We start from the raw sequence: 15,690 nt of genomic DNA, 5'->3' as shown, positions 1-15,690 counted from the left end.
TGTTTGCCATTACAGTTTATCACTGTGAGCCAAACGTACATGTTTCTTTTGCTACTACTTGCACAGAAGGAGGTTAGTTAGGTTCTAAAAAAATACATTTACACGTGATATTTATTAATACTAACGCAGAAATGTAACACTAAAATGTAACGTCTCATCTTCATTTTTCTATTTCCCTGTATTATAAACCCAGGTTCTGCAGTGTTGTATTGCAGCCTAGCTAGGTGTAAAAATAGAATAGCTGGAATCTGTGTCCACGTGTACAGTGATGCGTACATTCTACTAAATGCTTGTTATGTTAGTTATTGAGTGACTAGCGTGCACGTGCGCTACACATGTACTTAACAGAGGTTACATGCATTCTTGTTGTGAGCACACAAGGTGAGTTGAGTAGCTGATCAAAGCTGTTTGTAAAGTAGAGACAACTTCTGTGAATGTTAAGTCAGCATGTGGCAGAGCAAAGCTCTGCCCTTTAAATTGGCAGGGATGGGGTTAACTTCCCCTACCTGCCTGGGTTTATTATGTTCAGGTGGCTGGGGTTGATTAGTTGATTAGGTTGATTAACGATCAATCAGCGCCCAGCCACCTGATATAAAAGGAGGCCTCTGCTTCTCATTTGGGGAGAAGGGAGCTGAGGAAGCAGGTTGGTGTTTGTTTTGTGGTTTTTGAATTTTCTAAATCCAGTGAAGGCATTGCCCAGCCTGGAAACTTTATTTTTGTGAGTTTTGTTTTTGCTTTATTTGTGTTTGAGTATCTGTTATTTTGCCCTTGTGCACTTTATTTTTGTTTATTTATAATAAAATAGTTATTTTTTTGAACTGCAGTCTGTCTCTGGGCCTCTATCCACTCGCCAGCCTGCCACACAGCATTAAGAGTTGTTGCAATAAAGTACCTTTGCACAGAAGAAAGAGTTTGTAATTTTTTACTGGATTCACAACACACAGATCTTAGTATTTTTCTTTTAAAATCAGATGACTAACATCTGGTTTCACAGAACTCTATTCGGTAAGATATTGCTTGATGTCGGTGCAACACAGTAACTCGGGTGTGTGAAGCCAGACGTTCTGTAAGTGTATTAGGTCAAGGTCTTTTATATTAAAAACAGAAGAGTGTCTAGATAAGGTCCTGGACCACCACATTCAAAGAGAAGAGTGTCTAAGATAAGGTCCTGGACCACTACATTCAAACAGAAGAGTGTCTAGATAAGGTCCTGGATCACCACATTCAAAGAGAAGAGTGTCTAAGATAAGGTCCTGGACCACTACATTCAAACAGAAGAGTATCTAAGATAGGGCCCTGGATCACCACATTCAAAGAGAAGAGTGTCTAAGATAAGGTCCTGGACCACTACATTCCCCATATGGAACATTCTTGAAAGTTTCTTCAAGGAGCCTCATTGGTAAATCATGCAATGCAAAAAAACCCTGAACTTAAAGCAGTGATTTAAAAGGGAGGATTTATGACCTTGTAAAGTATTCAGATTTCACTGTGGTCAAAATCCCCTGTGGCAATGCTTCCATCACTCTCTCTCTCAGCAGTGCAATGTGTCACAAATCTGTTGCAGATGTTAACCCCCCCTGTACAGTATATATAGTATGATACTCAAACACATACAAGGGCATAGGTATACCGCTTTTATTGGCCCTTTACTAGTTTACCTTTGGGTGCCAACAGACTCAAATCACAAAATGTTACCTCTTTCTTTATTTTTTTAAATAAATATCATTCAGAAAATATGCAACAAGAAGGAATTATTCAAAACCATAAGTAAAAGCTGTGAACAATCCCAGCATAAAAATGTAACAATACCTAAAACAAGGTATATGTATACAAAGTATACCTCAATGTTTCAATGCATATCAACATATCTCCCAAAAAGACACAAGGATACCTATATAGAAAGTAATATTAAGTAAGAATATATGTTGAAAGAGACTTGAACCCTTATACTAATAACTTAGATCTTGAAATATTTTGTATGACTGTAGATGTTCCTATGAAGGAAGAGATAAAAATGAATTTTGGAGAGGTATGAAAGACAACTGAGTTTAGAAAATGTGCTCAAGAGCCACAGGAAGACAAGCAACATCTTTGGTTTGGCTCCATTTTGATGAAATTTGTGCCTGCTGGCTTTCTGCAGTAAAGGGTTTCATTGCCTAGGAAACCACTTTTTCAACAATGCATCAGCTATTATCTAAACTGAGTAAAATAAATATGTTCTTACTATAGTTGCACTATTTATTAATGCTCAATGTTTTAATAAACACATTTAATTTGAAATCTAAGACAACCCAACTAATCTTGGAGCTCAATGAGTACTGTAAGTAGTCCACATTGATATTATGGAATATTGTTTTTCAATAACGTCACAGAAGGTACAGTATAGCAAACACGAACTGCTGGACAGTGTACTATGTTTGCAATTGATCCTAACAAAAGTTCTATGTAATCACTACCTCTTCTATAATATATACCATTTATTTGAATCCTGCATGAACTGGAAATGATTTTAAATAAAATAATCAAAACTAAAACTTCTGTTGCAGGAAATTTCTCCTTGGTTCTCTGGGAAATATGTTGGTCATCATGCCACATCAGGAGCTTTTGGTCACTACTGCTTAGTACACTGTCAGTGCATCCCTGTTCAGGTGCCAAAACTTGTAACATTTACATAAGCATTTTTTGGGAAATCTTAATTTATCTAGTCCAAACCAAAATGACATTTCTGAAGTGTCAACGTTTTGCTTAACAGTATACAAGTAGGGTGCTCAGCCACGTAAACTTTATTCACATTGCTAAAACAAAGTATAATTGGACATGCTATAGGTTAATATTGTCATGTGTTATTGTATGAAGGAAACATGTTTTATGAGATGGTAATGTTCAAAACACTATGAAGCACATGTGCGCATATTTAAATGAAAATAAACAAACAAAAACAACGCTCACAGAGCAAAATAAATACTTTAACCAAACAATTCACAAACACATGCAACAAACACAAAACCTAGGTCAGGCTGGGCAGTAGCTTTCACTGATCCTACAATGCAGTTCGCTTGCTCGCATTACTCCTTCCTGAACACCCACTCCGATCAGGAAATGCTGCAGGTTTTTATATATGTTTTTAATGCATTAATCACACCTGGAGATGGTCACATTTTGCGCAAGTTTTTAATATGTGCGTGGTCGACTGCAACATTTAATTAATTCACTGCCGACCATGCATTCTGACGAACTGTCTAACAGAGACGAGTTGCTACCATCGCCTCTGCCAGACCACATATAAACCAAACGATAATACATTTAAATACAACAACCATTTAAATAATTTCCACACAATACATTTAAAGCCCAATACACCACACTAATTATACAGGCAGGGCTCTTGCCCTGCCCATTTCCCCCTGTGTGTTTAACTAAACACTAATAGAAATCCCCATTCTTAAATAAACATAAATAATGCATTTTATTAGCAGAGCTTTGCCCTGCCCCCTCTAATTTCGTGCAGGGCTCTCCTCTACAGGTGTCATATTGATTTTTTTCAGCTTTAGGGCCAGATTGCCTTGTCACTTTTATCACACTTGTAGAATAAGCATGAAACCAAACAATTTTCTGTGCATCATAGAGCAGCTTGAATAAAATAGATTGCCTATAAATGGCTTGGGGTGAAGAGCCAGCAAGTTCACTGAAACTATTAAGAAAAAGAGAAAAAGCTGACGACAAGCTGGGCAAAATGTGTTTTCTGTCAGGAAGAGAGAGGTGAGAAATTTTCAAAAGCACAGTCAAGAGGAATTAAAACAATTATAGCTGGCATTCAGCAAAGAAGGGATGGTGTCTACATGCATCTTACATGACATGTCAGACATCTCTCAAATGAAAAGTCTGACTATTCTCTATCACAGATCATGCTATCAGAGCTACACAAGTAAGTCAACCTTATTCACACATCTGTTCAAGAAACCACTGTGAAAGGAACTCCTGAAAGTGAAGTTCATGGCAGAGAAAGAAGATCTAAAACAGACTGGAATGTTTTTTTTTTTTTTTTTCCTGAAGAAGATAAAAATCTGTGTAAGGCGCAAACTTATAATGTTTAACAAAAAATTCTCAAAGCAGTTGAGATTCGTTCAAACAGTAAACTTCTCATTAGAATCAGAAATTAAGATCTTATTGCTGCAGAGGCACTGTATCACAAGATTTGTATGGCTTTATACACAAGTAAATCAAATTTGAAGACTTTTGTAGAGGCTGGTAAAAAGGAAGATGATCCATATCAAGAAGCCTTTAATGCCCTCATAAGAGAAATAAATGATGATTTAATACTCAATGGAAAAGCATTCTTGTTGCTAGATCTAATGCAATTTAAGAAACATTTACCAGCTTCAATCGCTGAATCTTTGGAAAATTACTGTGTAGTTGCAGAAGAGTTTGGAAAATCATTACAGTTCTGATATAATTATTCAATGACAATGAATATGGTCAATCAAGTCCATCCCTGTTTTCAATAGTAAGATCACCCTTGCTGGTGCTGCTAAGGAAGCTGCTGCACTGAAAGATGAAATCAATGTACTGAAGATATATGAAAATCTATGTGGAGGTGAAGAGCAAATGTCTGATGACTATAAAATATTGTATTATGCTGTATAAATTTTATGAAAGGAAATTGATAACATCAGAGAACCAAAAGATGAGCTATCTAGTCAACGTTCACTGAAATTTGAACAGTGCTGTAGCTCTTGGTTAAAAAAAGCTTTTGAAGCAGTAAGTGATGACTATGAGCCTAGTCATAAATGTATGGAGAAGAGCTTAGCTGTTTCTGAAAGCATTATCTACAATAGCCGAAAGAGCTTAACTCCTCTGCATTTTGGACTGCCAGTTCAGCTTCATGCTGCGTATGGTAAGAAAGGAAAAATCAACACCCTACATTCACATGACTTTTCATGTTCGTATGATGTCTGCCGATTCACCACTCCAGTTGCTAAAGAAGAGATCAGTAAGATCAACGGTTTAAATGCCAACTGGGTTAGTTCACCAAGAGGAAGGTGGATGACTTATAAAGGAGGGGGACGACAACATTGATATAAACTCAGAAACTGGAGATGAAAAATAAACTTTTCTTCACTAGCAATGGGGGGGTTTCATAAAGGTTCCACAGTAAACAACGAGGTGAGCAAGATTAATGAGAAGTCCCTCAACACAGAGGATATCATAGCAAGTACCCTTATAGTAGAGCTTCCCTTTGTGAGGTCTAACTATAGACTGGAACCTCCAAGGGTTCATAATGTTACAAGATAAAAAGCTGCAAATATCAAGGTACAAATACAAAATATACTTCGTGGGTGCTGCTGACGATGGTGAGTCGTAATAAACTGCCACTGCCTCCTTCTGATGGTACACAAATTATTTCATTTTGGACAGGTTTCAATGCAAGTCTTTTCACTGAGGTACATAGCTTTACAAGAGCTGTGATACAAGCAGAGGCTGCAAATATCACCACAATATTTACTTGCTTGAAAAAGAGCAAATAAATAACAAACGACCTGGGTCAGTCTACCCCAATACAAATAATTGGCCAGTAGCTATATGCTGTGGTGCAACAATGAAAATGGACAGTGTCTGAACTTGGAATTGTGTTAAGGCTTGAAGGATTCCATGCCCTATGCACATTTATAGCAGGAATAGGAAAGCTATGGAATGATGCTAGCCTGAAAGCTGTGCTTGTTAAAGCTGGTGTTTATGCACCACACACTGCAGAAATGATGCAAGCAGGAAAACAATTTCATAGAGCTGTATGTGGGCTTATGCTCTCATTTGAAGCTTTAATGCAACTGAAGCTTGTGGCATTCTTTGACTGGTGATGAGGGAAGAGCCATGTGTGAATCTCTCTGGAAGCATGAAGCAACATGGCAGGCTTCCTACCAAAATGAAAATGCCCAGAAAGCCTTTCACCATCTTGATAACTACCTTGAGGGAATTCTTCTAGAATTACTTTTTCTCTATTCCAAAATATCAGAAGAGAGCAATCTCCAACATTGAGGCTTTTGGATTTGTTCCTAGAAGCTGTTCATATACTTCTGAACAACATCAGAGCAGAGCGAGACAGACACTGGTTGCTTCACCTTGGTCCTACCACTTCAAAATTTCTGGAAAATATGAAATGTGTTTGTCATGGCTGAATCCCTTGTAAAGACATGTGTACATGTGTGCAAAACTACTCGCCTTACATTGAAATGTGTTCCTGTGAAAGCGTGGGAAAATGCCTTAACCCTATTGTAGATACCCTCCCAAGTGACAATGAAGATTGAGGCACATTATTCAACATATAGTAGAGGCACAGAGATTCCTTTCTAATTTATTAATTTATAAATTTATCATAAGGCTCATGTCTGTAACCAATATTCTACTTTACACAAAGTTTGTTTTCAGTAAATATCGAGATACAATATTTAATACTAATTTCTTAAATACATGTTTCAAATGAAACTAATAAAAGTACATTTTTTACATCAGCACGTTGACACTAAATTACAATATTATTATCTAATTATTTTGTTTTTGTTAAAGAAAATAACAGGTTGTTTTTTTCTGAAAAACATGTTTGGCTTTTGTCTAAATGATACCTATCAATTTACAATACTTGGCGTTGCCTAAATATCAGGACAATCATATTTGTTGCTGGATGTCTGGACTTTGCAATTGCTTTTTATAGTCATTCCGGTTTGACAACAGATATTAACATGATGGTCTGCAAGGAAAGTGTTTTTTAATGATTATTTTTATAAGGCATGGTCGAACCTTTAGGCCATGTGGAAGTAAGAACTGTACACTGTTTAATATAATTGTTCTTGCCATGCAAAATCAGACACAGGCCCCACTTGAACATTTCTGTCAAAATCAATTAAGAAATATAATTCTATTATTTCTGACTTTAACGACCTTAAAGTTGTGTACTGGGGAGAAAACAAGAGCCTCTTATTCCTTATAGTTTATTACAGATCCTTATCTGAGTGTATTTAACACAATTGTTAATTTATATATATATATTATATATATATATATATATATATTATATATATATATATATATATATTATATATATATATATATAACACACACACACACACACACACACACACATCAATGGAAAGATTCCACGCATTCTAATACGGTTTAGCTAGAGGGATATAATCCCTGATATATGCCCTTAGAACCTTTGTAACAGCATCACAAAAACAAATCAAACAAGATCACTCCATCAGCTATTAACAAAATGTTGCTTAAAGTAAATTTCAACCTTTTTAATAAGATGTCAATTGAGGAATGGCTAATGGATGCAACATCGATAATGGATAATTGCAAAGCATATGACATGGTTTATTTAGATTTCCAGAAAGCTTTTGACAAAGTCTCGCACAAAAGATTAATTCTCAAACTGAACGCAGTTGGGATTCAAGGAAACGCATGTACATGGATTAGGGAATGGTTAACATATAGAAAACAGAAAGTACTGATTAGAGGAAAAAACTCAGAATGGAGTGTGGTAACCAGTGGTGTACCACAGGGATCAGTATTAGGTCCTCTGCTATTCCTAACCTACATTAATGATTTAGATTCTGGTATAGTAAGCAAACTTGTTAAATTTGCAGACGACACAAAAGTAGGAGGAGTGGCAAACACTGTTGCAGCAGCAAAGGTCATTCAAAATGATCTAGACAAGATTCAGAACTGGGCAGACACATGGCAAATGACATTTAATAGAGAAAAGTGTAAGGTACTGCACGCAGGAAATAAAAATGTGTATTATAAATATCATATGGGAGATACTGAAATTGGAGAAGGAATCTATGAAAAAGACCTAGGAGTTTTTGTTGACTTAGAAATGTCTTCATCTAGACAATGTGGGGAAGCTATAAAAAAGGCTAACAAGATGCTCGGATACATTGTGAAAAGTGTTGAATTTAAATCAAGGGAAGTAATGTTAAAACTGTACAATGCACTAGTAAGACCTCATCTTGAATATTGTGTTCAGTTCTGGTCACCTCGCTATAAAAAAGATATTGCTGCTCTAGAAAGAGTGCAAAGAAGAGCGACCAGAATTATTCCGGGCTTAAAAGGCATGTCATATGCAGACAGGCTAAAAGAATTGAATCTGTTCAGTCTTGAACAAAGAAGACTACGCACTGACCTAATTCAAGCATTCAAAATTCTAAAAGGTATTGACAGTGTCGACCCAAGGGACTTTTTCAGCCTGAAAAAAGAAACAAGGACCAGGTCACAAATGGAGTTTAGACAAAGGGGCATTTAGAACAGAAAATAGGAGGCACTTTTTTACACAGAGAATTGTGAGGGTCTGGAATCAACTCCCCAGTAATGTTGTTGAAGCTGACACCCTGGGATCCTTCAAGAAGCTGCTTGAAAGTTTGTAAACTTTCTTATGTTCTTATGTTCTTATAAAACATCCCAGAAAATATGAGCACCTCTGAGATGTCTACAGTCGCTATAAGTAGTACAGAAAGAAGTACTGCCGGACAAACTGAAAAACCTTTTCAATAATAGCGTTTTTAATAACTGCTCGATATCTGGAAATATTCTAATCAATTATAAAGGAAATTATTATATTATTATTATTATTATTATTATTATTATTATTATTATTATTATTATTATTATTATTTTTATTGCACATTTTTTTCCCAATCTTTGTCCATGGATAATTAATTAAAGTCATTAATAGTAGTAATAACAATAATACAGCTTTTTTCTCTGTTTATTCAAATAAAAGTATACAGGTTTGAAAATGCTTTTTTGTACACTCAATTTATAGAGAAGATTGTTGTTATGGAGGACTATATTTATAAAACTTTCATTTTAGAGTGCTTATGTGGAAGCATTCTTTCTAGTACCAGAATTCTCCAGAATGTTTGTGGTGCTGTTAGCATGTGGCATGTGGCCTGTGGCTGGTAACCACATGCCAGTGATCCTTTCAACCTGACAGCCTTAACCTGAAGAGGATGCTCCTATTTAAACAATCTTAACTTGCGGCACATCATTTGGTAGGACGATGTTCTTCAGAGGGGCACCACCCATCCCTGAACTTGTCAACCAGTGAGCCCATGATGCATCTAGATGGCTTTTTCAACCCAAACAAATAAGACGTTTGCTGCAATTAGGTTACAGATGTTCAATAGGTCAAAACAATCATCAAATTATGAATTTATTAAACAATAATTAGGTGAGTTTTTAAAACCGGTTGGCCTGAGCACAGTCTAGTTTAATCAGGAACAGTGCGTTTTCAAATAAAAAAAAAACTGGAGGCTGGGTGTAACAGCAGAAGGGATACCAATAATAAGATCATTAATGTTTGTAAAAATACAAAAACAAATACAAAAATATATCTATATATTTTCAACATATTATGTATATATCTGCACTATATTAATGTGTTTTCTGACACACATGGCTACCATCTAGAATCACATTCAGCATCCATGTGCAGTACTGTATGGTTAGTCACCTACTTATAGGACATATGTAAGTTACCGGTAGAAAAAAGGTATTGCATTACATTCAAATATATGGTTTACTTTTAATACTTAAAAAATATTGAATAGAAGAGATGCTACTTAGTTTAACAAGCAATGGTTTCCCTATCATTTCATTAGTACATGAAAAATACCCAAGACAATAATGCAGTAAGGGGCAATAATAACAATACACAATAAAAAAAATCCAAAATTTTAAAAAGAAGTGCATCACCGTTTTGTTTAATTATACCCCACAGCCAGAAACTTAAGACACTGTTGCATAGCATAGTTTTTCAGAGTTGGATCACAGGTAGATTATTTATTGATCTTGTAATAATTCTAACGTGTGTTTGTGAATTATACAGTAACTTCACAGTAGTAGTATAATTATTACATAACTAAATAGCTTATGCAAGACCATTCCCTGCATAATCATTAGTCGTGGAATGCAGTTTAGTTTACTCAGTCATGAGTGACTCGAGTCATGGCCACATAGACAAACATGCATCAAATCCCAGGAACAAAGCACAACAACCGAACACTGTGGTTCTAACCTCAGGTCACAACCACAGTTGTTTTGAAACTAACCTATTCCATAATCATATATTTCCCTGTCTATCATCTGCAAATACCTATTTTCTCACAAAGACTTCAACAGCTAAACCCAACCTAAAGTCCAACAGCTGCATTCAAACATTCACTGAGCAGGCACAAAAAACAAGTTGCCATGTGGTATAATGTCAGCGTACTAAGGCAAGGAGACACAATTTGCTTTTAGAGAGCATATAGTTCTTGCAGTATGCAGGGAAAGGGATAGGAACTTCTGGATTACCAGACAGATTCTTAAGTAACTACAGATTGAGCTCTATTACGTGTGATACATTATTGTAAAGAGAAATGCAGCAATGTTATTGTTATTTATTTATTCGGGGGAATAAATAATTTGTCTTGTATGTCATATAGCTAAATAGTACATTACTTGTTTGTTAAAAAATGGGACTGTGCAATTTAAAAGAAAACATGATATCTGGTACTGCTTCAGGTTAAAGGAAACTCATGTTACTGGTTGACAGCATGACAGTCAGTAAGGGATGCAACTAATTGGTTATTGGAAAGAAACCAGAAAGGGTTGTGACAATTTCACTTTCCAGGTGAAATGACCTTGGCAGTGTGAGACAGTCTAAATGCAAGCTGTATAAAGTATCAGATACAGGGGGTGTAAGGGTATGTGTGTGTGTCTGTCTATCTGGCCATCTATATGTTACACTTACATATTTGCATACATCTGGAAAGCCGCTTATCCAGTTGTAATGCATCTTGGTAGTAACATTATTTAGCATAAATTGTTTAGAATATCTGATTCCTGAGAAATTCCGGGTGTTTGTTTCTCTGTTCCATCTGTTCATTTTTATGTCATACTTAATTGCTTATTAAATTGTGATCAAACATTGAATTGCTTATTTTTATTCTGTGCTATTCTGTACTGTTGATATGTCATGGTTGAATGTACAGCCGTGGTGGAGGGTGTGTGACATACTTATTGAGCTCATCATAATCTTGGGTTATCTTGAATCACTCTGTCTGCTTGCCACCTCTCTAATTACAGTGTGATGTACTGTTATTGTATGTTGAAAAATAACATGTTTAGCAAGTTATTAAGATAAAGTTTATCTCGAGGCATGTATGCAGGCATGTTGTTAGACTTGAGTCACAGTTGTATTTGTGTGCTGCCTTTTGTTTCTGGAACTCTGGTCCAAGCAAACCTTTTATTCTTCAACAGCATTTTGGGTGCATTTAACTGCCAGATTACAAAGCTGGATTCAGATGTCGTGATTGTTTTCAGATGTTCTCATGTTTAAAAGCTGAGATGTAAAAATACAATATAAAATAGGAATATAGCATTTGATCTAATTAACCTTGCAATCCATCATATTGTTTTATGAATAGTTTATTGTAAAGTAGTATACCAAAGCATAGCCTTGCTCCACAAAATAGTCAAATTGCAATTAAATATATGTATGCTAACATCCTAGGGTACCAATATCATAATTATGGTTTACCATACTTTTAATAAATTATAGGTCAGCTGTTCAAATTAAACAAAAAACTGTCCGCCATCATTTGTAAATATACTGTGTTTTTTTTCTTTTCTTTTTTGTATGCAAACAACATACTTTAGTTTCTGTCTTCAGTGATCAAGCATTCAAAATTTTTGATGCCCCCAAGAATGGAAAACACATCTGTAAAAAAAACGGTAACAAAACTATTTATATAGCATTTAGCTAGTTTTTTTTTTAATGGCATTTCTTTTTACTTTGTTGTGCTTCTGTACTTATGCAATAGCTGTCAGTAGTTGGCTTCACTTTTAGCTGTCTGCTTATTCATGGGCCTCCTTTATAGCCTGCATAGAAACTGCAGCTATTGTGTGCTGCTTAGCAACATGCTGCTCAGCAACACAGACTCACACAGTTCGTTTTTCCTGCATTTGAACTACAAGGACAGCTTTTGGGACCAGCAAAGTGTGTAAGGGAGCAGTAATAATTACAGTAATAATTTGTACAACCCCTCTTGGTCATGTAAAAGAAAATGTAATCTTTTAAAAAAGGTTTCTTTAATGAATAAAGGGTGAGAAAATAAAAACAAGAATATCATTCTGCATGGAGAAATACAAAATGTCCCTTCCCCAGAAGCTGAGCCTGTGCTGTTTTGACTTTTGCTGAGTTCATCACATGTGGTCAACTGTGCAATGAAACCAGAGTTAAGGGAGACAGGACGGGGGGGGGGGGGGGGGGGGGGGGGGGGGGGGGGTTGAATACAGCTAACCACAGACCAGATGTGAATTAGGGAAAGGGGTGGGGGTCATGAAATGTTAACACAGCTGCTGTGGGTTTTGGACATTGGAAAGTCAGATTGTTTTTTTTTTTAAATAAAATGTGTTGTTTTTTTTTTAACTGGAGTGTGCTAGCTTGAGATTAATTATTTTTCAGGTTTTGTGTTTTCTGTGAAAAGGGCAGGACAGACAGAGACAAATCAGTGTAAATGTAAATAGAGGCAAATATAAAATATTTACAAACAGTACTGTAATGGAAATTACTTCCAGCTAGCTTAATTTCTAATTATATCTGTTTTTTTAAGTCTACACCAGTCTGTGCTTGCTTTCGAACAAGTCTCTCTGACATACTACTCTAAAAATTTATAGAAGCATAAAATTGGACATAATACTGTAAATTCCAAATAGAAAATTACTTCTACTTTCATCCATCATAGTAATTACTTCATGTAAATTAAATGATAGACAATGTTGGAAATTTTAGAAAAGGACTGTGTATTTAAGAGATGTCTGTTCATTTCACAATACATAATTTAATGAAAACAAATACATGTATCTTAATAAATGTCATTATTAATGGACCTGGTGAAATCCTTCTGCTGTTTGTTGGCTCTCCTATGCTCCCCAGGATAATCATTTGTTTTAAGTGAAGTAGAGCATGCACGCTTTGGTACAGTAATGCTTTATTTTAAGTGGCACAACTAGCTTACTATTAATACATTCGCTTTGTGTTTTGTTAATGGTTAGTCAATATATTTGAGTGATGGTTACTTCGATGAGATGGAGCTGGTAATCCCTAACTAATGATTTTATTGTAATTGTTTATAAATACATAGCTATTAACAGCAACAAAAAAGAACAAGGTGTGTTAATAAAAATGTGATTGCTGACAGTTAATAAACATTATATTAAGTTATTACCATACTAAAAAACACTTCATCATTTCTTTTATAATGCAGCAACAGCAAGTCCAAGCACTTAAAATTGTAACCACTAAAAAAGGTTTGTAGAGTCAAATGTCCAATGCATCTGTGAAAAGGAAGACATCAGTTTTTTATATAATGTATTGTTCATATAGTGTACTATACATGCTTATGCTTTTGGCTGTCATCATGAAAAAGCTCATTCCTGGACTGCAGCAGCAAATCAGCTTCCAAACAAATAACGTAATGGTGATGCCATTTTTGTTAAAACATTTTTAAATGCATTTTTATTTTTATTTCATGTTACTTCATTTTATTTTGCTTTTCGCTGCATTGGAACGTTAGATTGCATACAACCCATGATGCATGATTCATTTTGTCTGACATTTATTCTGCCTTATGCAACTGTAAGTCGTGGAACATTGCCCATGTACTTGCACTGACTAAAACCATTTACAGGTTTCATGAAATGGTACAGTACCTTAAACACTAATGCTACTATGAGAAGATTACTGAAACTAGTTCCATGTTTATTTTATGACCCCAATGTTTCAAATCTGCCATATGCTGTCAGCTTTTGTATTTTTGTCTGAGGTTTACAACAGTGAGTGCCGGGAGGCCAGCTCTAGGGCTTGTTTTCATCCAGAGACACAAGGAGAGTTTCCAGATCTGACATGTGCATGGTACGGATGTTGTTGTCTGTGCTGGAGAGGTGAGTGGCTGAAGTCAAAGCCAGCAAACTGTTGTTTAGTCTAATGCTCCCTGCTGGTCCTGCAATGAACTGGAAAATATCTTATAAAGGTCCTTCCCTTTTATATTTTAATCCAGTGTCCTGTCTCTTCGGTATGGTTAAGCAGTTGCTGAACATTTTCCTTTTCCTGATTTTATCTATCTATATATCTATCTATCTATATATATATATATATATATATATATATATATATATATATATATATATATATATATATATATATATATATATATATATTATGAGATGATGATGCGTGACTGATCAGTAATGAGTATTTACTTAGCTGACAGTCACGCATCATTATTAAACTCATGTGCAGATTATGGCCGAGGGGTAATAAGATAATTACTAGCTAGTAACCCCTTGTCAGATTTTACCTGCATAGGTTGAAGTGTTCAGAGGAGGAGATAAATTGAGTTAAAACAAAGACTAACAATTGCTAAAATGTTACTTGTTATTGTTTGTCGTCTGCTTGTTTATGTGGCCCACCAGCCTTTTTCTTTTGTGTTTTGTTAAACCTTTTATTTTGTTTTGTTCATTTAATAAAACACTGAGTGCCACATTGCCTCAGTTTCAACCCCAGTACTGCCTGTCTATGTGTTCCTTCCGGGTCTGTGATGTCATCCAGCAGTCATCTCTGCCACACACACACTGCCAAGTGATTAAAACAATATATATATATATATATATATATATATATATATATATATATATATGATACATATATCTATATATATATGATAAAAAAATTGTAATCTTGGTTTAAATCGCATATTTAATTGGTACAATTACTGCATCCATCTCATTGATACAGTTTGTTATTATTATTATTATTATTATTATTATTTTTTATTTTTATTATTATTTATTATTATTATTATTATTTTAGTTCTTCTTCTTATTACCTATAAGGCCTTATATTGTTTTGGACCTTATCTTCAAAATCTGCTGACCCCATACATCCCTGGTCGTTCCCTGAGATTGGAAAATGCTAATCTAAGAATTAGTTTGAATTCTGTCAGAGCCGGGGCATTTAGTTATAATGCCGTCTTTGGAACCTGCTCCGGATTCATATCAGGAATGCTAGCACAACTGAATCTTTTAAATCCTGTTTGAAAACATATTTCTTTGGGTCTGTTTATTTGTAGTTGGATTATATATTAGACACAGGCTTTTTTATATTTCTTTTGTAAAGCACCTGGAATGCTTGCATGAAGAGCACTATATAAGATACATCGGTATTGTTTTGTATTGTCGTTGTATGCCCCACTGCTAAAAGACCTGAGGTGCTCTAGGAGAAGGCCCCTATCGGGATTTACTGTGCATTCTTGTTCATTTCCGAGGTGTACTTTTTTTTTTGGTCTTATCAAACACTCAAAGTTGTTTTTTGTTTTGTTCTGTATGTATATTTATGTGCAAAGAGAAATTTAAAGTAATCTTTGCTCCCTCATTGGAGACAGTATTTGTTCACATAAACAGATATACATAGAACTGAATATGCTATATAGTGTTACCATCATTTTTTGTAATTACAACATGCACCTTTTTTACAAATTAAGAGAATTTCTGCAAATTTGCGGGTCATGTGTTTGATGTATTCTGTATTGTATACTAGAGGTATGCTATGGGTCTTAACTGTCTTGCTTGTTATATACTACATGTGCT

The sequence above is a fragment of the Polyodon spathula genome, chromosome 5, assembly GCF_017654505.1.
Source record: "Polyodon spathula isolate WHYD16114869_AA chromosome 5, ASM1765450v1, whole genome shotgun sequence".
NCBI lineage: Eukaryota > Metazoa > Chordata > Actinopteri > Acipenseriformes > Polyodontidae > Polyodon > Polyodon spathula.
The sequence above is the reverse complement of the archived record's forward strand: the minus strand, read 5'-3'. Positions refer to the sequence as shown.